The sequence below is a fragment of the Ictidomys tridecemlineatus genome, chromosome 1 (genome assembly GCF_052094955.1).
Source record: "Ictidomys tridecemlineatus isolate mIctTri1 chromosome 1, mIctTri1.hap1, whole genome shotgun sequence".
NCBI classification, from domain to species: domain Eukaryota; kingdom Metazoa; phylum Chordata; class Mammalia; order Rodentia; family Sciuridae; genus Ictidomys; species Ictidomys tridecemlineatus.
The window spans coordinates 148,616,882-148,637,756 of NC_135477.1; the positions used below are offsets into that span (position 1 = coordinate 148,616,882).

At 35.4% G+C, this 20,875-nt stretch overlaps 1 protein-coding gene across 10 annotated transcripts in view; it reads left to right on the top strand.

Annotated features, from left to right (window-relative positions):
• The window catches only part of Trpc7 (transient receptor potential cation channel subfamily C member 7), a 316,931-nt gene that overhangs the window by 147,158 nt on the left and 148,898 nt on the right, over positions 1 to 20,875 (top strand). For all 10 annotated transcript variants that reach the window (XM_005333202.4, XM_078048930.1, XM_078048914.1 and 7 more), the window contains 2 exons: positions 13,358 to 13,463; positions 13,591 to 13,838. The gene's annotated coding sequence lies outside the window, so the exon portion shown is untranslated. The remainder of the gene's footprint in view (positions 1 to 13,357; positions 13,464 to 13,590; positions 13,839 to 20,875) is intronic.

The window sequence follows — 20,875 nt, forward strand, 5'->3', positions numbered from 1 at the left end:
TGCTGTATGCAGTATAATAATATATATATATGTATATACATATATATATATATATTACAAAAGAGAAATATATAGAGAATTATAGATACTAATTATATAAGTAAGATAAAGAGAACTATGTATTATTATAGATGGTAAAATTATACCAAAATGTATTTTTCCATTCTGTAGTATTTGGGTTATTTCTGATCTTTGTTAATACAGACATTTCTGCTATGAAAAGTCTTAAACAACTCTCCTGTTGCACAAAAACTAGAATTTCCTTAGATTATCCATCTAGGAGTGGAATCTCTATGTCACAAGGTACTAAAAGTTGGTTACAAAATGATTTTTTCAATTTTCAATAATTGATGGGCATAACATTTATTTTGCTTTATAATGTGCAATTGTTTGATTACTAATGGGGTTAATCACTTTATATGCTGATTGACCTTTTGAGATCTGTCTTCTGTGAAGTACCAGTTTACTCTTTGTCTATTTTGCTATTGAGTTTTTAAGGAGTTATTTACATAGTGTAGGTAACAATTATTTGTCAGATTCATGTATTGCAAGTATCTTCTCTCCTTTTCTAAGTGTTTTTCACTTACTGGGTTTTGATGAACAAACTTTTAATTTTATTGTAGTCAAATGAAAGTCTTTCCTTTATAATTTTAGATTTTTGCTCACATTTTAAGATTTTTTTAACTCAAGATCATAATATGTTTTCTTATCTCCTAAAAGTTCATGGTTTGAACTTCTGCTTCAATTTTTTAGTAAGATTTTGAGAAGGTATTTAAGTATAATAGTTGGCCCCTTATATCTGCATTCATAAATCCGACCAATTGTGGAACAAAATATTCAGGGGAGATAACTATGTCTAAACATGTTTAGATTTTCTTCTTATCATTATTCCCTAAATAATACAATAAATAACTATTTGCATAGCATTTACATTGTATTTGGTATTATAAATAATCTAAATACAATATATATAGGAAGATATGCATCAGTTATATTGAAATACCATTTTTATTATTTATTTTTGTTTCTATATTTTTATTGGTGCATTATAGTTATATATAATGATGTGATTTGTTGTTTTATATTTATACATGCACAGAATATAAATATAATTTGACTGTGGCTGAGGTTGTAGCTCAGTGGTAGAGCGCTTGCCTAGCATGTACAAGGCACTGGGTTCAATTCTCAGCACCTCATAAAAATAAATTAAATAAACGTCCATCAACAACTAAAGAACTTTTTAAAAATATAAATAAATATAATTTGACTAATATAATTTGACTTCCCACCAAAGACCAGTTAAGTTAGGAGACATGAGCCTTTGCAGGTTTTGATATACTTAGGCCAGGAGAAAAGTATCCCGGGACCAGTCCCCCATGGTTACAGAGGGCTGACCATATACTCTTCATATGCAGTGGTCCCAGTACCCATTATTATACTTGTCCTTTCCCTCACTGATACTTTGTTTGAAATTCAGGCTTGATGTATATGAAATCTATTGATCTATTTTTTATCTATATACTCACAAATTTATTTCTTATAGCTTTAAAAAAATCTTGATTTCTGCTAGATAAACACCCTCCACCAATTTTTTCCCTTTGAAAAGTTTTGATGATCCTTGGCCTTTTGCTGTTCCAAACAAAGTTAAAATTAACTCCAAAAACTAAACCTACAATATTGCGTACCCCCACAACCACAGAGAGACACAAATCTGGGATTTTTGTGTTGTTTTTAAGTTTAGTAAAGCAAAATTTTTTTAAAAGGAAATACTAATGGAAAGTTACATAATAATATTAATGACGAATCATAATGAAATAAAAGTCATCTTTAAGGATAAAATAGAATCTTAACATAAACGTTCACCAGAAAAGATATAAACTTCTGGTCCAGTATAAATGCAACCACAACGGTCTCAAATGTATAAGAAAAATAAGTAGAATTGAGAGGGCAAATTGATCAAACAATTATCAAGGAATATGTTAACACAGCTCTGTCAGAAATTGATAGATCAAGTGGATGAAAAAAGTAAGGCAATAAAAAATTTGAACGACAAAATAAACAATATTGACCCAGCAGACACATGGTACAAATAAATACATTCTTCTCAATCATACCTAGATAATTCACAAAAATTGACAATGTTCTGGACCATAAAAGAAGCTTCAACCAAGCAATCAATATTAAACACTGAATTCTCTAACTACAAGGCAATAAAATTAGAAATCAATAGTGAAATCACAGTTTTTTAATCATACAGCTCTCACAGGATTTTTCACAGTTTGCTAAGCCCTTGTAAAGAAGACCCAGCAGATGACTTGTCCCCTAAGAGTAAAGAAAAAAGAATTAACAATGGTGAATTAAGCAGATCTCAATGGAATTTTCAGCTCCATTACTTACTACCTGTGAATTTAGACAAGTACAGAGCCTTTCAGTCACAATTATAAAGAAAAGTGGCTGTCTCATGGGGCTGTGTGAGGATTAAATAAGATAATATACAGCTCTTGACATAATGCAAGCCACATAGAAATATCTAATGTTTAGTTTTTTAGGTTTTGTTTTTAGTTAGTTTCTTACATAATTTTGTTTAGTTGTTATTATTTCTATATTAACATTTGTTTTGCAACATCACAAAGTGAATTTTTTTTTAGATTTACTATCTTGGCACAAGGAGCCCTTTTTCAAATTTGGTCATTAATTCAGATCCAAAGACAGCATTGTTGTAAAAGAGGACAAGCAAAGAAGTTCCTTTCTAGCTCCTCAGACTTGGTTTCTCTGGGTATTCATGGCCCCAAAGGAGACTTCTTTCCAAATTTCCCTGTTTAAAATATCCAAAAACATAGTTCGAACTTGACCATCTTTTACTAAACTAATAGACTAGTGATCTTTTTCTCTACACCCTTATAATGTCTTCCTTAAAATCCTTTGAAGCCTTTTGTGGATGGGCATGAAGCTGTGGATACATGGAAATGCTGATGGACTAGCAACAAAGTGGCTTGGGTTAGAAATCTAACTATGTCTCATTTAATCACTTTGCCACCATCCAGCAGTATGTATGACAGGCCCAGCCCCACCTTTGCAGGGGAATGTCAGGTATTCTGGAGAGTAAAGGAAACGTGAAATGACATCTCTATACCTGGCAGACATCTTCAGCTCCTCTATGCCCTGTGCTTCCTCCACCTCATGCCAGACAAATAGAAAGGGAGGGGGGAAAGTAGGCACTGTGTAGGGAAAACAAGACGTGGAAAGTACTGCATAAAATCAAGTTAATAGCAGTTGAGCAGGAGAAAGGGAATCTGGGAAACTTGAAATTTGGGCACTTATCATTGAATGTGTTGCAGGACTTTTCCAAGATACCTCTGGCAATAATGCCAAAGAGACATGGGTAAAGAGTCCAGTTCACACAGAATGTAAATTTCCATATCACAAAATAAAATTTCCTGATAAAAATCATGACTTCAAAGATTTGGGCCTGGTTTGGTGGCTCATACCTTAATTCCAGAACTCAGGAGACTGAGGCAGGAGGATTGTGAGTTCAAAGCCAACCTCAGGAACTTAGCAAAGCCCTAAGCAACTTAGCAAGATCCTGTCTCAAAAAAAAAAACAAAAACTTAAAGAAAAAAGAAGAACTGGGGATGTAGCTCAATGGCAAAGCATCCTGGTTCAACCCACAGTACAAAAAAAAAATGGTGATATGGGGGAAAACTTGTGATAAAATAATAAATTAAAAATAGTATTTTCTTATTCATTAGCTATGTACTGCCTTATTTTATGTCATAACCAAGTGTTGCTACCTTTAGTGTCATAGACTGAATCCAGATTATGGGGATTTGTGAATGCCAAGGTTAAATATTGCATTTGTTTATGGTTCAATCTCCCTTATAAGGTCATGAACTCACTGGTACAAGAGAGAGCATGTCTAACTTTTCATTTTATTCCAAAATCTTAAAACAATATGTTGTCTTAGAGGGTTCCCCAATCAACAGCTTCTCTATCAGGGAGAATCCAGTCCAACCAAAATAAGATTTCTGCTTACACTGTGCTATGTATTATACTTCACACTTATTGCCCCATTACTGCAAACTGATTATGTTCCAGTGCTGTAGAGGAGGAAATTAAGGAAGAAAGAGGCCAAGTGATCATCCAGTATCACATCTTTAGCAAGCTTGGAGCCAACAATCAACACTCCAGGCAACCTGGTCCTATTCTATTTCTAATTACTACAATCTGCTCTCTCTCTCAGATTGTATTTCCACTGACTTTTTTTGTATTATATTTTATATTGCATGTTATCTTTTATAAGGTACTATTTTTGCATGTTATGTTCAAAATGTGAAAATTGGCAAGATGGCACACACTGATTTTGTGAATCAGTCAATGCCGGTATTAGAAATTATGAAAGTCACATTTGAAAAGTTATGTGATGTTTTGTCACCACATTTAGGAAAGGCTATCATTATAGCTTATAATCATTGATGGAGTGAAAACACCATCCTACAATTAGTCTGACTCAAAGAAGTTAACAACTAAGAGAAATATATATAATGTTCTACAAGGAGGTCTTGAAGCACCAGGCATAGAGCTTTGTTTCCTCTTCCCAAGAAAATGGACTTTTACAGAGTTATCCTAGTAAGAGATGTCAAGCTTGAGCCATTTGGGACTTTGATCAAATTCATTACCTATTGTGTCTGACAAGACTCAATCAGAGAAGCAAAACCACTAAGGCAAATTAGATATATTAAGAGACACAATATAGCTATCTGACTTTATATTATTAGTGAAGTTGATTAAATAACCTCTCTTTAAGCTATTCTACCTGTTTCTGGCACGAGAGCCTGAAGTCTGCAGACAAAGCCACAAGGAAGAGAAAATGGATTTGAAATGCGGGAAGCAAGGGAAAACTGAAAACGACTAGCATTCATTCCCTCTAAGCCTCCTACATTGATGATGAAGTCACCCTGCAGGGGAAGCATCCTTCATCGCAGCACTAAGCACATGTCTGGTCCAAGGATCACAGAAGCTAAAGGCAGACATACAGCAGGAGCTGGAAGTGAGCCTGCAGATCAGCTACAATGTGGCACAAAATACTATGAGCTGCAGGAGTTCCTCATTCCCTGCCCTACCCTCTGGACATCAAGAATACGCCTACTGCTTCACTTCCATCTCCACATCTCCTGAAAAATGCCTCTTGTGGTCCAACTGACCATTATATAATGAAAGGAATTCTGAGAAATGTATTTTCAACTAAGTTGACACAATATAAATCCACCACATCTATTCTTGAGGGCAGATCTAGTGCAAGAGGAATGTGACAAGATGTTCTGCCTAAGAAAGTACCTTTGATCCCAGCCATGGATAACATATAGGCAAAGGGCTTAGGTTTTTCTCAAAGAAATAGTACTCAAACACTTGGCTAAACATACTAAAGAAATAGTACTAAACACCTGACACTATTAACTTTGTTACCCTTGTTAATTCTTAATTAGTGCTATGATTATGATCCTTATTTTGCAAGCAAATGTAGAGAACTTAGAGAACTTATCTGGTTTGCTCAAAGCTATACAGCATGTTGCAAATCCAGGACCCAATTCTCTTTGATTCCATAACTCCTGCCTGTCACCAATTCACTTTACTATTAGTGATAAAATGAGAAATAAAAAAATGATTATGTGTGCACTGGGGCATCATCATTATTTTCACCATAAAATCTAAGTGCTGCTATGGCTGCAATTATAGAAAATCTGCTCAGTCATCACCTTAGATGAAAACCCTAGAAAAGAACCAGACTCTTCATTGAATTGGTACAGCCCTGTCTTTCCTAAGGTAGGCATGGAAGGAAGAGTTAAAGCCACATAAAAAGTGACACCTGGAAGGGAGCCAAGCATTTTCCTACCCCACAAACAAGAAAGTAATGAAGAAGAAAATAGGATAAAAAGTCTAGGAAGAAACTGAGAGAGGCAAATACCAGTTTGTAAAGAAAATGTTCAGCAGAAGTGAGGTGAGACAAAGAAAGGTGTGTGAGCAGAAGGAAGTATACACATGTATTGTCAAAAGGAATAGAAGGAATTGTCTACAGTGCTGAGCAAATCCAGAGCATCTAAGGAACCTTAGAGAGGGCCAGAATGGGAGATATCGTTCAGTCAGACCTCTATAAGCCTGCACTAACCAAAAGGGCCTTAACATCCCCAAGCCCAACCATACCTTGGGCTTCTTGAATCCATCCCAAAGCTCTTTATGCCTTTTCCTAGAACATTTACTTTAGAAAAATTTGTAATAGTTAATCCTTTCTCTACTCCATGGAGATGTAAATGTTTTTTTAAAACTTCTTACCAGTTTCACAACTAGAATATCTAGAATATCATTCTTAAGGACCTGGAAGCCCTGAATTGTAATGTAAATAGCAAGGGAAATAGTACCCTTACTTCCCAGTTCTCATGGCAGGTTAGGAGCCTAAATTTCATGGGCAACTCAAAGTTGTAAGACTACCTCCTGTCAGGAAGATATAAAAAGTTTACTTTTCCTTTAGGTAAAGTCAATTAGCAAACAGAGGTGGACTATCACTCCCTCTTAAAAGCTTTCCAACCCTTTGTTTCAGCAGAATAGAGGTCTGACCACCCATAATTCTGACCTCTCTCCCCTATTGCAATAGGCTTGAATAAAGTCTTCCTTACCTAAACTTTGTCCAGTGACAAAGTTTGGCAGTCTTAAGACCAAAACGAAATAGGTAGGAGGTTATCTTTGAGGAAAACTTTTATTACGCAAAGGAAGAAAATATCATCAACCAGAAAATGAATAACTCAAACATCTGGAGTGCCAAACTAAGAGAAAGCCAGCAAAGAGTTTTAGAGCGTAAGCTTTGGAGTTAATCAGACCCAAATTGGAGCCCTAATCCACCTCTTACTATTCATATAACACCGGAACATTATTTTGCTCTAAGGCATGGCAAAGCAGGCATGGTGATAATAGATAGCAGTGATGGTATTGAAATTTCAATGAACAGACCTGAAACAGACGAGTTCAATCATAACTAGAAATAAATTATTCTAATTATGTATACAGAAGGTGTTTTCCTCCTGACTTTTTACTTTGAAATATTTTAAACTAAGTAAAAGAGCACAGCAAATAACCACATTCCCGTTACTGAGATCAACCAGCTATTTACCCTTTGTCCTCCACCCCTGCGTTTGAAACTAACTTGCAGATCATGACTAAATAAATACTTGGCCTTTGAAACTTCAATATCCACTTCCAGAGAATAAGGACATTCTCTGACAGAATTTAAACACACTATTACACCAAAAAAGATTTAATAATATCATCTGTCATGCAGACCACGCTTAAATTTTTGACAGTTCCCACAGTACCTTTTTATTGTTTTTATTTTCAGATCCAGGATCCATTCAATGTTCATATACTTCTCTTGATTGTTCTGCCTCTTTTGTTTCTTTAAATTTGGCCACATCTGCATGTTTTTGTGTATAAGTCAGTTTTGCTTTTTATGATAGTGACTTGTAAAGATTCCAAGCCAGTTATCCTGTAGAATAAATAAGATTCTACATACACTGTAGTTTTCCTCATTAGATTCAGGTTTCCCAATAAGTTCAGAATACATATTTTTTCAAATGCATATGGAACATTCAAGATAAGCCACATATTTGATTAACATGTCGAACATCAGATGTATCTATTGTACAAGGACACCATACCATCATGCAGATGATATTTTTGATAAAGCTAGTATCAAAAATACAAAAAAAATTATAGCAGATGTTTTCTGATCACACTGATATTCAATTAGCAATTAGTAGCAATAAAATATCTAGAAAATCCCCAAGTATTTAGAAATTAAGCACACAAGTGATCCATATTTAAATATTTAAATAATCTACAAGTCAAAGAAGAAATTATAAGAAAAAAGGGAAAATAAACTAAATGATATTGAAAACACGGCACTCTGAATATTTGTGGCATGCAGTCATGCAATGCTTAAAGGGAAATTTTGTAACTTTGTCAAATTGTAATGGCAAAGAAGAAAAGTTACAAATCAATGTTCTAAGCTACAAATTGAATCCAAAATAAACATAAAGAAGGAAATAACAAATATGAGTAGGAATTAGTATGGATAGAAAGTGGTTAAAAAGTGAAATCAGAGCTGTCCATTGTAAAAGGATATTTTCCTTTTATCTCAACTGAAATAAAATGAGACAAAATCAACAGCCAAAACTTCCTTGAAAAAATTTAATCAAATTGATAGACATTCACTAAGACTGGTCAAGGAGAAGAAATTTTAAAAACACAATTACCAATATTGGGAATAAAAAGGGATATACCATTGAAATCCACTTATGCAGATGATAAGATAATAAGAGAAGAGCACTGTGTCAATAAATTTGACCATTTAGATGGAAAAATTCCTCAAAAAAGGAATTTTTTTTTAAATTAAAAACATAATTTACCAAAGTGGACCCAAGATTTAAATGAAATGTGGGGTTTTTTGTTGTTTGTTTGTTTTTTACAGTGTGGTAGGATTGCTTTATTTTATCATTCAGGAACATCTGGCTTTTATTGACACAAAAATTAGACAGAAATTTGAAGAGCCTGTTTTTTACATTGTTCCCTCCTCTGATATAAACACTGACCACATTTCAACAAAAGCAAGTCTTATTAAAATATAGGTGGAAATTTTTTTTTTTTAGCAAATATACTACCTAGTTGATTTTTTTACTTTCTACTGCATTACCTCAGGAGGCACATGAGATTATCTCTCTCTTAGAGATGCCAGGTTTGATTATTTGATTAACATGTCGAACATCAGATGTATCTATTGTACAAGGACACTTTTCCTTTACCCCAAATAATCCCTGGGATGATACTTGGATATCACATAATTATCCTCTTCTACAACAAATTCCCAATTGTTTCAGCATTCCCTGATTGGTCATTACATTATTACATCAATTATTATATTAAAGTTAAAATGCTCCTCATTTTCTGATTGTATTGTTTCATTTACATTTACTAGCTAGCATTGTTTTACAAAAAGTGTTTTCTCACTCCCCCTCCTTCCCTTCCCTTCTCTTCTCTCTCTCTCTCTCTCTCTCTCTCTCTCTCTCTCTCTCTCTCTCTCTCTCTCCTCAACATTATTATTATGAACTCACAAATTCAGTTTTTACTTAATGTATTATGATCAATTATCATCATTCTTTTTGATGTATAACTTGTCCCAAGTCAGTTTTTGTATTTTTATTTTTAATGAACCCATTAGTTTTTGAGCACTTATTTGCTTTTGGAACACCAGACTTTTCAGGTTTACTTTGTAAATTCCCTGCTCTGAGTCTGGCAACATTCATTTCTCTAAAGGGTTCTTAAGTGGTGATTGGTATTTAGAAATACAGATCTAGGTGCCAACTATGCTTGTTGCTGTGGAAGTGGCATTGCTTATAAGTCCTTTCAGCAGACAGAGCTGGGAAGAGTTAGTGCATCTGTGTCTGTGTCATCTATCATATATGGTGGTCTCATACTGATATTTTGGGCTGAAATCCAGCCCTATGAAATTTGTCCTCATCTATGAAAATAAAAATCTGCTTCCCAAAAACACAGAAATGTTTATTTATATAAGTTATAAATATATTCATATTTGTTTTATCCTATAAAATATACAGAATAATTTTAGAATAATACCATTAATACCACTATCAAGAACAAATTTGTTAAGCAAATAGCAGTTCTTCTTTTCTCTTGTTCTCATGTGAGTGAGTGTGTGTGTGTGTGTGTGTGTGTGAGAGAGAGAGAGAGAGAGAGAGAGAGAGAGAGAGAGAGAGACTGAGGATCTGACCCAGGGCCTGATAATGCTAAGCTAGGCAAGTGTTCCCACACTACACTATAACCTCATTCCTACAGTTCTTTTTGACTTTATAATATATTCTATTTTGTATGTACAGTCAAAGCTTTATGTTCAAAAGTTTCTTAACTGTTTTCCCTGTGTGGTTATTTTTAATTTGACATGCAATTGGGTTATTTTCTGTTTTTATTCAAACTTAAGTATCTTCTCATCTTTTATCATGTTTTTTAATATTTAAAATGTTTACATGGTTCAAAATTAAAATTTCATAAAGACAGTCTACTGACAAATCTCCCATATATCCCCATACCCACTATGCCATCTTTACACACTCTATAAGTCAATGTTTTTATTAATTTCTGGTTTATATTTCCTGCTTCATTTTCTCTGAATAAGCAATTTCCCTTTCTTTCTTACATGATAAGTAGCCTATTATATGCGCTTCACTATGATTTCCTTATTTCATTAAATTATATATCCTGGATTCATGGAGACCTTCCTTTATTCTTCCTCTCGAGCTGTATTGCACCCCATTGTGTGAAATACTATATTTAATTCAACCATTATCCTTTCAGTGATCATATAGACTGCAATATTTTTTATATTATAAATTATTCCTTAATGAATAACTTTGCTCAAGTGCTTTTTCATATTTGTAGAGGTGTGTCTTCAGGGAGATTTTTCAGAAGTGGACTTCCTGGGTCAAAAGTAAAATCCGTATAGTTGTTAACGATTGTCAAATGCCCTACAGATCAATTGTATCATTTTGAATTCCTACCAAAACTATATGAAGCTATCTGAATTTCCACAGCCTCATCAGTGTGTTTAGATTTTGAAGTTTTTACTAATCTTAGAGGCAGGTGAGAAATGGTCCTTCCATAATGTTCTAATTTGTATTTTACTATGATTAAAGTTTAATATCTTCTCCTGTATTTAGGAACCATTTTTATTTATTTATTGTGGACTGGGGGGTTTGTTTATTTTATATTACATTTTGTAGTTTTTGCCTATATTTTTAAGAAATAGTTATTTGTTGGATATACTCTTTACTACAATTTAAGTGTCTTGATTTGTCATTTGCCTTTTGACTTTGCATGTGGAATTTTGCCATGTAAAACTATTATTTATCCCCATTTGATTCAAATGTATGAATTGTCAAGATCATTGTACTTTCATGTGTAACTAATAAAAAACTATTATTTATTATTTTATGAAATTAATGGTATCATTTTTTTTCCTTTTTTGTTACCATATTTTGGAATGTGAGAAATTTTCCGCATGCCTAAGTCAAGAAATTACTCATGTTTTCTTCTATTATTTATTGGATTATTTTTAACATTTAGATCTCCAATCCATGTGGAATTAGTTCTGGTAATTGATATGAGATAAGAAACTACTTTTTCTCTGAATAAATACCAGTTGTCCCAATGTCATTTATATTTGTTTACTAATTTTCATGTGGTGCTGAGGATCAAACCCAGTGCATCCCATGTGCAAGGCAAGTGCTTTGCCACTGAGCCACACAACCCCAGGCTCCCTAGTGTCATTTATTTTTAAAGACCATAGTTTCCAAAACAGGGAATTCGAGGCATGGGGTTGACTATATGACTTATGGATGAAATGAGAAGCCAAACAGGGAGCAATGAGAAATCTCAAGATTGGCAATCACGGGAAATCACTATATCTCTAGGTTAAAGTATCAAAGGGAAAAGAAAATGTTCCTTAAGTCCAGGGTTTTGGTCACTAAGCAAAGGATAAAATTGTAGTAGTATACTCAATGAGTTCTGAAGCCACAGAGGAGTTACAGTTGCTAAACCCATATGAAGAGCATTGTAGAAATGCCCCTTTGCTCCACCCACAAATCTTCCATCAGTGATTCCCTGGACCAAACCCAGATGGAGATCAACTGATAAGGGAGACTAGGAAATGCTTTCTACAAAAGTTAAGTCCCCTTACAAAATAGGACAGACATGGGAGCAGGGCAGATAAAGAAAAAGGGGGGGGGATAGGGGGAGGCTCTGAGAGCAAAGGATTAGCAGAGCACTCAACAACAACAAAAAACATAAAAAATATTATTTAGGGCTGTGGATGTGGCTCAAGCGGTAGCGCGCTCGCCTGGCATTTGTGCGGACCAGGTTCGATCCTCAGGACCACATACCAACAAAGATGTTGTGTCCGCCGAGAACTAAAGAATAAATATTAAAAATTCTCTCTCTCTCTCTCTCTCTCTCTCTCTCTCTCTCTCTCTCTCTCCTCTCTCACTCTCTCTTTAAAAAAAAATATTATTTATCTTTTCATGAAGACAAATTCCCAGAAGATAACATGTAATTGGAAATACTCTTGTAGTCAAATTCCTATAAGCAATTTAAAAGGTATATATTGATTTAAAGATAGACTGGAAAACAGTCTTCTTATTCGTTCAAATCATCTCTTCTAGTAATAATATGAATCAATAAGAATTTTTATTCTGTGTGTATGTTTTTTAATGAAGAGGATTGAGGAAATAAGTGTATAGGGATGAAACTTAGATGACTGAAAATGCAGAATTAGTCTTGCAAAAAAACCAGAAACATCCAAATGACGAGTCTAAGATCAAACTAAAAACAAATGAATAAAAAATTAAAATTTTATTTATTAAAAATTAAGTAAATTTGAATGAAAGGTAAATGAAAAAATGATGAGTTATATGCAATGAATGCAGGAGTTTAGGAACTTTAGAGGAAGAAAACGTTTCTCTTTTATCATTTATAATTTTCTAAGTGCTGTTTTAATGTATGTTTTCATAAATATGAAATAATTATATCTTAATCTAACAAAATCCCAAAATAGTCACCTTTAAAAGTCTGTTAGTCAATAGAAAAGATATAAAACAAATAGCTTGATTATTTTAAGGAATAGTTTATTACCATAATTCCAATGAGATAAGATCACTTTCTTGTCAGGAAAATAGCAACATATCTACTCATTCTCTTTGCTCAAAATCAAATACCTTGATAAATCACAATCCAGCTATTCAAGAAAGAATTTTCTAGTTGGAGGATTCTCGTAGGCCCTTCAACATCCCATTTCTCCTTCTCTTCTCCCCTGTCTTCTTCTCCTTGTCGGTGTCCTCCTCTGCACTGGTTAGTATCACCATTTTAGGAAAGGCAAGTCAAAATGCAAACTGTGTCAGTTCAAGCAAAAGCATCCTGGTGCACAGGAGGATGAAATAAATAATAATATGTGTGGACAGCATTAGTCATTGTTCTGCACATACCATCTCCAATAAAGCCATTTTAACCAAGCACCCTTGGATAATGGGTTCCAATGACTAATACTTACCCACTGATCCAGAGCCTAAGGAATCTGAGTGACAAACGATAAACCTGCTTAAAATAATGTGATTGATTGTAATTCCATTTCAAATAAATGTAACAAATGGCAATGAGCCATCTAGTTAACCATGCAGCATAATTGTAATTGTTAAGGTTGTTCATTTCATTACACAGTGTCCTTTCTCAGATTTTTTTTCTGCTCTAGGATGAGGAATTGTCCTTCACCTGGTCATGTGATTTCCATTGGTCATATGGCTTGTTTTCACTTTACTCTGGCTTCAAGAAAACTTGGAGCCTGACCATAGTAATGGGTAAGACTCAAGGAAATATACATGGGCTTTAACCAAACAGTTTTATGTTCCTATCCTTATTATTGCTCTATTCTTTTTCACCTATTTCTAGTTTGTCTTATATATCCCTATATGCTGTCTGTTGCAGACTGAGTAATTTAGAGATACAGAAATAGAATTTGGAGTACAAGATGTTTATCTCTAATCAACACTGATGAAGAGAAGAAGGAGGAAGCAAGATTGGGAAGAGGCAAGCCTGATCCTCACATTGCCAGTTTAGCAGGACACTCTGTAGTAGCTACTGCCAATTAAGATGTCCTGTGTCAAGCCCAAATGCCTGGCATATACACCTTTCACTCAGTCATCAGACAAAGTAAAGACTTGACCCCAGGAAAGGTGAGTTTTTAGAGGTAATGAGACTTTGGAGTAGCTGAAATGTGGAGACTATCTGCTGCTATTACATTTCACTAGATAGCAAGTTTTTCCTACAGGGAGAAGCTGGTTGGCACATTGCTGTGTCTTCCATAGTCTACTCCTCTACTTAGATCAAAATTTCATGTGGGATGGAAAACCAGACCTTTCAGATGTCTAGTGTGCCTCTCTTTCTGCAGGAAAACTTAGAAAGGAAATACTAGTGGAATATACTATAGTGCCTAAAGCCAAAGTGGATCTCAGGCTTTAGGATCTCAACTGATACTCTTTCTCCTTCTTTCTCTATGCATTTTAGAGTCCATTAGCCCTCCATTGCCCCTTCTACTGGTATGGTGGCTTACTTGTTAAAATGACCCAGACCTTCATTCCTAAAGACATGAGCCACTAGTCACCAGATTCTTTGGCTAGAGTGATAGTACCAGTCAATTTAGAGTCACAATGAGGAAAAGGAGTACTAAGATGGGCCAAGTGGATCGGTTGAGTTCCATACATATTCTTCCTTGGCTGTATTGTGCAATAGCAGCAATTCCTCCTCTTGAGAATCAGAGTCAATTACCTGTCAAGACAGTGCTCATTTTGACTTTGGTCCCTGGACACAAGGAAGTCAAGGTGCCTAAGTGACAAGCTTATAATTCAATAGGTCTCTTTCTATTTCTCCTTGATAAAGTGCCTCCAATTTTATTTTTTTATTTTTTAATTGATTTTTAAAAAAAATAAATGACAGCAGAATGCATTACAATTCTTATTACACATATACAGCACAGTTTTTCATATTTCTGGTTGTATATAAAGAATGTTCACATCAATTCATGTCTTCATACATACTTTGGATAATAATGTTCATCACATTCCACCATCCTTGCTAAGTCCCTGCTCCTTCCCTCCCCTCCTTCCCATCTGCCCTATCTAGAGTTCATCTATTCCTCCCATGCTCCCTGTGCCTATCCCACTATGAATCAGCCTCCTTATATCAGAGAAAACATTCAGCATTTGTTTCTAGGGGATTGGCTAACTTCACTTAGCATATCCTCTCCAGCGCCATCGATTTGCCTGCAAATGCCATGATTTTATTCTCTTTTATTGCTGAGTAATATTCCATTGTGTATATATGCCACATTTTTTATCCATTCATCTATTAAAGGGCATCTAGCTTGGTTCCACAATTTAGCTATTGTGATTGTGCTGCTATAAACATTGATGTGACTGTGTCCCTGTAATGTGCTATTTTTAAGTCCTTTGAGTATAGATTGAGGAGAGAGATAGCTGGGTCAAATGGGGTTCCATTTCCAGTTGTCCAAGGAATCTCCATACTGCTTTCCAATTTTAAAGACCAGGATCTCTAACCCAGCAGAAAATATGGCAAAGTGGGCAATTGAGAATGATGTAAATGGGGCCATTACTGTTTCTATCCCTTGATTTCTCATGTACATTCCTATAGGGGACACAGCATTATATGAAGGTCACTGATTTGATACATAAACTAATTTCTAGAGGATGGTACCCCATCATATAGAGTAATGCTTCTTAGCTTACAAAGTTCTATCATACTAGCAGTTTCTTAGTGTAGCAGTAGAGATATGACCAGTGGACCCCAAGGTCATAGGCCCACTCATGAACCTTTTTGTTATAAAGTGGATCCCTTGGTCTGATGCAATATTATGCAGAACTTCATTCCAGTAAATCAAAAACTCCCCTAAAAGCTGTCAGATAGTGTTTACTGAGATCATGTAGGGAGGAAAAGTGAATGTCCATTCCTATGAAATGTGAGAATAAATCGTGAACACTTTCAAGATGAAATGAACCCAATGTAGTTAGTTAACCTGTCACCTAGCTGGTCTTCTTCAGTCACAGTGTTAACATTGGTCTCTGATGCTGGTATATTGGATGTTCAACAGTGACCATAACTAGCAAATTCTTGGTATGTGGGAATCGAGGTTGCTGGACTCCTTCATTGTTGCTGCCATCATTTATGTATCCACTATATATCAGCACTGGGGTGGCTGATGACAGGCTAGTTGACATCATCTGGATAGGTCACTTTATCTACTTAATTGTTTAGTATTACTTCCATGGTATATGCTATCTGATGGATGTTGACATACAGAAGTCTTCATAATTCATATCCATCTGCATATTCCTAGTCATATGCCTATGCCCCACTTTCTTGTCACCAACCTTCCACTATTTCTCCCTCCAGATTCCTGACCAGCTAGTCAAGCCATTCATCATATCCATTAGTTTGTGCACATTTAATTTCAGTTTAATTCTCTTTCCATGCAAAAAGAAGTTCCACTTCTGTGCACTGGGAACATTACCCTTGTCTTTCAAGACTATCCCTAAATGAAACTGTACTATAGCTGCCATCTACTTTTTACTTGTACCCAAATACTAAACCAACTTACCTGTCTGCCAAAATCAGCTTTTTCCATTCTCTTTCACCTGGTATTTTATATTTCCCATTTAGTAATAGGTATGAGCCAAGGGAGGGACACTGGTGCCAGAGTAGTAGGTGCCATGGGAATTGAAGCCAATTTGCTCATGCTCAAGCAGCTTGTGTTCTCTGGTTCTCCTAGCACTCAATCTTATATATAACATTTCCATTTCACAATAATTATTCCTAGACCCATCTGTCTTTATAACTTAGTGGATCTAACAGGATCTAACTCATAATGGAAAATTCTAGACATATGGTTACATACTTTCTCATGGTCAGGTGATTCATCTCTAGTAAGGTCCAGTAACATGACAGAAATTATTTTTCAAAATATATAAAATTCTCCACTGAAAGTGACATGGCTGGAACCATATAGGTCCATACTCTGATTCTCTCACTAGGACTTGATCCAAACTGTACATGACCTCTTTATCTACCATGAATAACTTCCAATACTTTTTGGTTTGTCAGACTCTATGATACCAAAACCAGGTATGCTTGAAACACAACCTGATTCCACTGAAGCAACTTTTCCTCCTTTGAGTTGTAGTCTAACTTTCATGCTTTCTAGAAGATATGGTTACAGCAAAATCCTTAGATGCAGAATTTGCATCTTCAGAACCCAAAGAGAATCATTAGTCTCTTTATTTCTTTCTTTAAGTAGGAGATTGTAAAACCAAATAATCTGTAATTTATTTTGGATGGGGACATACTAGCATGCTCTTTATTTCTGGACTCCTAAAATTTTAGATATGGAAAATCCATACTTGTTTCTTTGTGGAAGGTTTTATCTCCTACTCTCTGGAGTACAAGTATCTTACTAAAATCTTCAGCATGCTGGCCACTTCTTGCTAATCTTGCTCAATCAACATAAAATCATCAACATAATAAGTCATTGTGATGTCCTGCAGTATGCCCAAATCTCTTTGTACTCTATTGTGACAGAGGGCAGGACAGTTAACATAAGTCCTTGAAAAAAAAACATAAAAATATGCTGTTGTTGATTCCACATGAATATGAGTAATATCCAGTTCTCTTTTATAATGTGAGATAAATAATATATTTTCCAAAACAATGACAATATACCCAGTGCTCATTAATTCTCTCAAACAGAGACACCACATCTAGCACAGTGGCTGTAATCAGAGGTTGAACTTGTAGTAGTCTCCAGTTGTCATCCTAGGGTTATTGGTTTCTGCAGGTGCCAGACTGAGGTATCTCAGATACCTCTCTATCCTTTAAATCCTTCAATCATGAATGAATGAATAATTAATTTCATTGCTTGCCACCCTTCTCTTGGATATTGTTGCTACTTTTTACTTTCCATCTTGGCTGGTGGGAGGGGGATTAAGAATCTTCCACTTGGTTTTCCTTGCTAGAATAGCTTTTACCCACATGACTGAACTCATGTGGAGGTTGCACAAAATGCCAAGAACACAAAACTCACTCATTCTGGGACCAGAAAATGATGATGATAAGGGTTCACAGGCTCAGTGGGCCTCCCTACACTCATTGTTTACCTGAACTTCATTTGTCTCCTTGTCTCCATTTGTCACCATTCTAACAGGAGGATCATGATAAGGTTTTGGGCCTCTGAATATTAATATCAACTCAAGTTCTGGGTCTGAAAGACCCCAAATGCCTGGACATTCCCCTATCTCTTTTCCTCAGTGCAAAATTACTCAAGTAATTTTATCAAATAAGGACTAAGGTAATTGCAACTATGTAAAGATCCTAGGATTCTTTCTCTTGGAAATTGACCTACCTCTTTAGTTAATTTCTGGTCTGAAAGCTGGATCGGACTCAGAAAATGGTCAAAGGTATCATGACATTTTAAAAATATATACTTTATTTTTTAGGGAAGTTTTGGATTTGGATTTATAGGCAAACTGAGTAGAAAGTACAGAGAGTCTTCATATATCTGCTGTCTCCACACATTCTGTCTCCCTTATTTTCAACATCACACAATAAAGGGTAACATTTGTGGTAATCAATAAGCCTACATTGACACACCATTATCACTTGAAGTCCATAGTTTACACTAGGGTTTAGGTTTGGTGTTGTACACATTATAGGTTTTGAAAATGAATAATGACATGTATCTTCCCTGAATTACAGTACGATACAGAATAGTTTTAATGCCCTAAGAATCCTATGTCTTCTACCTATTAATTCCTCCCTCCCCTAGTCCTTGCCTTTATTGTCTTCAAAGTTTTGCCTTTTTTAGGATGCCATTTAGTTGGAAGTATACAATACATACCCCCTTTTCAATTTGGTTTTTTCATTTAGTAAGATGCATTTATGATCTTGATTCATGAATTTTTATGGTAGAGTTACTATTTTCAACATGCCAGTTACCCTTTTTCCCCCCACATGCACGGACTTAATAATATCTTAGGCAACAACATAACTATTTTGTCCCTATGGAGGCTGCATTCTGTTAACCACTTCTATAAATATGTGGGCTATGCCATTTTTACTGATCCTCCAGTCTTGCAATCATTACATTAATTCCAACAGCTGCTTTAGGATGCTAAAGTTATTAAGCTACTGGTCAAGGTTCTATCAGGCACATTGCTATCAGTAAGCTAAGTTCTGCAGTCAGACCTGGGCTACAGAGAATAACCATCACAAAAACTTTAAATTATGAGATGCACCTCTAACCAATGCATTTCTTATGCTCTTTGTAAAAGATATATTCCGATATATTCCCTAAGCCCCATGAACACAGTTACCTCATGGGCCTTCCAGTCAAACTATCTATATTGATTCCAACATCTCCACATTTATAAGCTTTTTATTACCTTCCCCATTTTCTACCATGGAGATTGTGTCATTTCAATTTTGTGTAATGTGGGCCATTGCTTTTTTTCATGTTTCCGGGGACCATTCTAATAGTGAATTCATATCATCCTCTGGGACCCTTGCCAAGCTGTTAAATACCATAATTCAAAATAACATTTCAAGGGTAATAAACTTTTCACCATCTTATTTTTATTTTAGGCCCTCTTGATCAAGCACCCTCAGAATCTAGACCCACACATACTCCCTAGTTCATACCAGTACATGTTGGGTAGTTCTTGTGGCTCCTTTGAGAATTGTCCTTTGCCTGCCTTGATCAGATTCTTAAGCTCCTTTGCTATAATATGCATCTGTGGGTATTACTGTCAACTTAGACACTGTGCACAACTTAACCTTAAGTATAGGCCTTTGGGGAAGGTGGGAAGGTGATATAGGTACAAGTCAGGCCCGTGTTACCCTATGGAATTAAGTCTACATAATTTCTTGTAGTGTGAGGTGATAGGTGCTTGCTCTTAATAAGCAATGACCTCTTCTTTCAATGTTCAGAGGTATATGTAATGCCAAAATCATCAGAACAATTGTGCATATATTGTGTTTGTCAGCTTTTCATAGCTGTAATTAAAATATCTGAAAAAAAACTTAAAGGAGGTAAGATTTATTTTGGCTCATTATTTCAGAGGTCTCAGTTCTCAGTTGACTGATTATTGCAGAAACATCATGGCAAATGGGAAGCAGAGAGATTTAGAGAAGATATAATCTAAGGCCACACCCTCAGTGACTTAATTCCTCCAGCCACACCCCACCTGCCTAGAGCTAGCACTCAATAGTCCATTCAAATCATTATTTCATCAAATGGATTAGCCCACTGATGAGGTTACAGCTCTCATAATCCAGTCTTTTCACCCCTTAACATTACTGCATTGTTCAACACATGGGCTAGATCCAAACCATGACAAATAAACTCATCCCATTAGAGTCTTGGATGCTAACCTTGGCATGACAGACCCACCTTAGTTGGGCATTTAGTTAGCTGTGAAATTTAGTCACTCTGAATACAAATACCAAGGCCTACACAATGACTTTCTCTATTCCTCCACTAGAGTCAAGAAGAGCTTCTTTGTATGCAATCAAGAAGTCCTCTGACTTTTACATCTGGCTAACACTATATCTTTCCCACTATTTTTTCTCCTATGTTTCAAATGTATGATGCAACACACTTAATAATACATTCTTCTACTAGTGAAACCTCCTAAGTCACAAGTGAAAATGTGAACCATCCCTTGTGCAACAAGCCATCTGTGTTCCATCTTAACTAATGATGGGGTCCTCATTGCCAACTGGATGGTGGTGATCTAGCTCCAAAACCCTATCTACTTTCTCAATTCATTCCTTGTATCCATTAATTCAGATTATATCTCTAGAAGTAGATGCTAATATGAAAGAAAGAGGAAGGAAGCAGGACTGAACAGTAGAAGAAATCAAACTATGATAATCTGGCCCATATAACAGGAACCCATGGGATGAGTATCACTCATAAAAGTGTCCTTAAAATGTGAGGTTGTTGCTCAGTGACAGATCCCCTGCCTTGCACATATGAGGCACTGGGTTTGATCCTCAGCACCACATAAAAATAAATAACAAAATATTTTGTGTTCATCTATAACTAAAAAATATTTAAATAAACACCCTGCATTCTCCCACCTTGCTTATCCACAAAATGTAGTCTACCCCAGAAAGGGTATGATCTGAGATAAGGTAGCTCTTT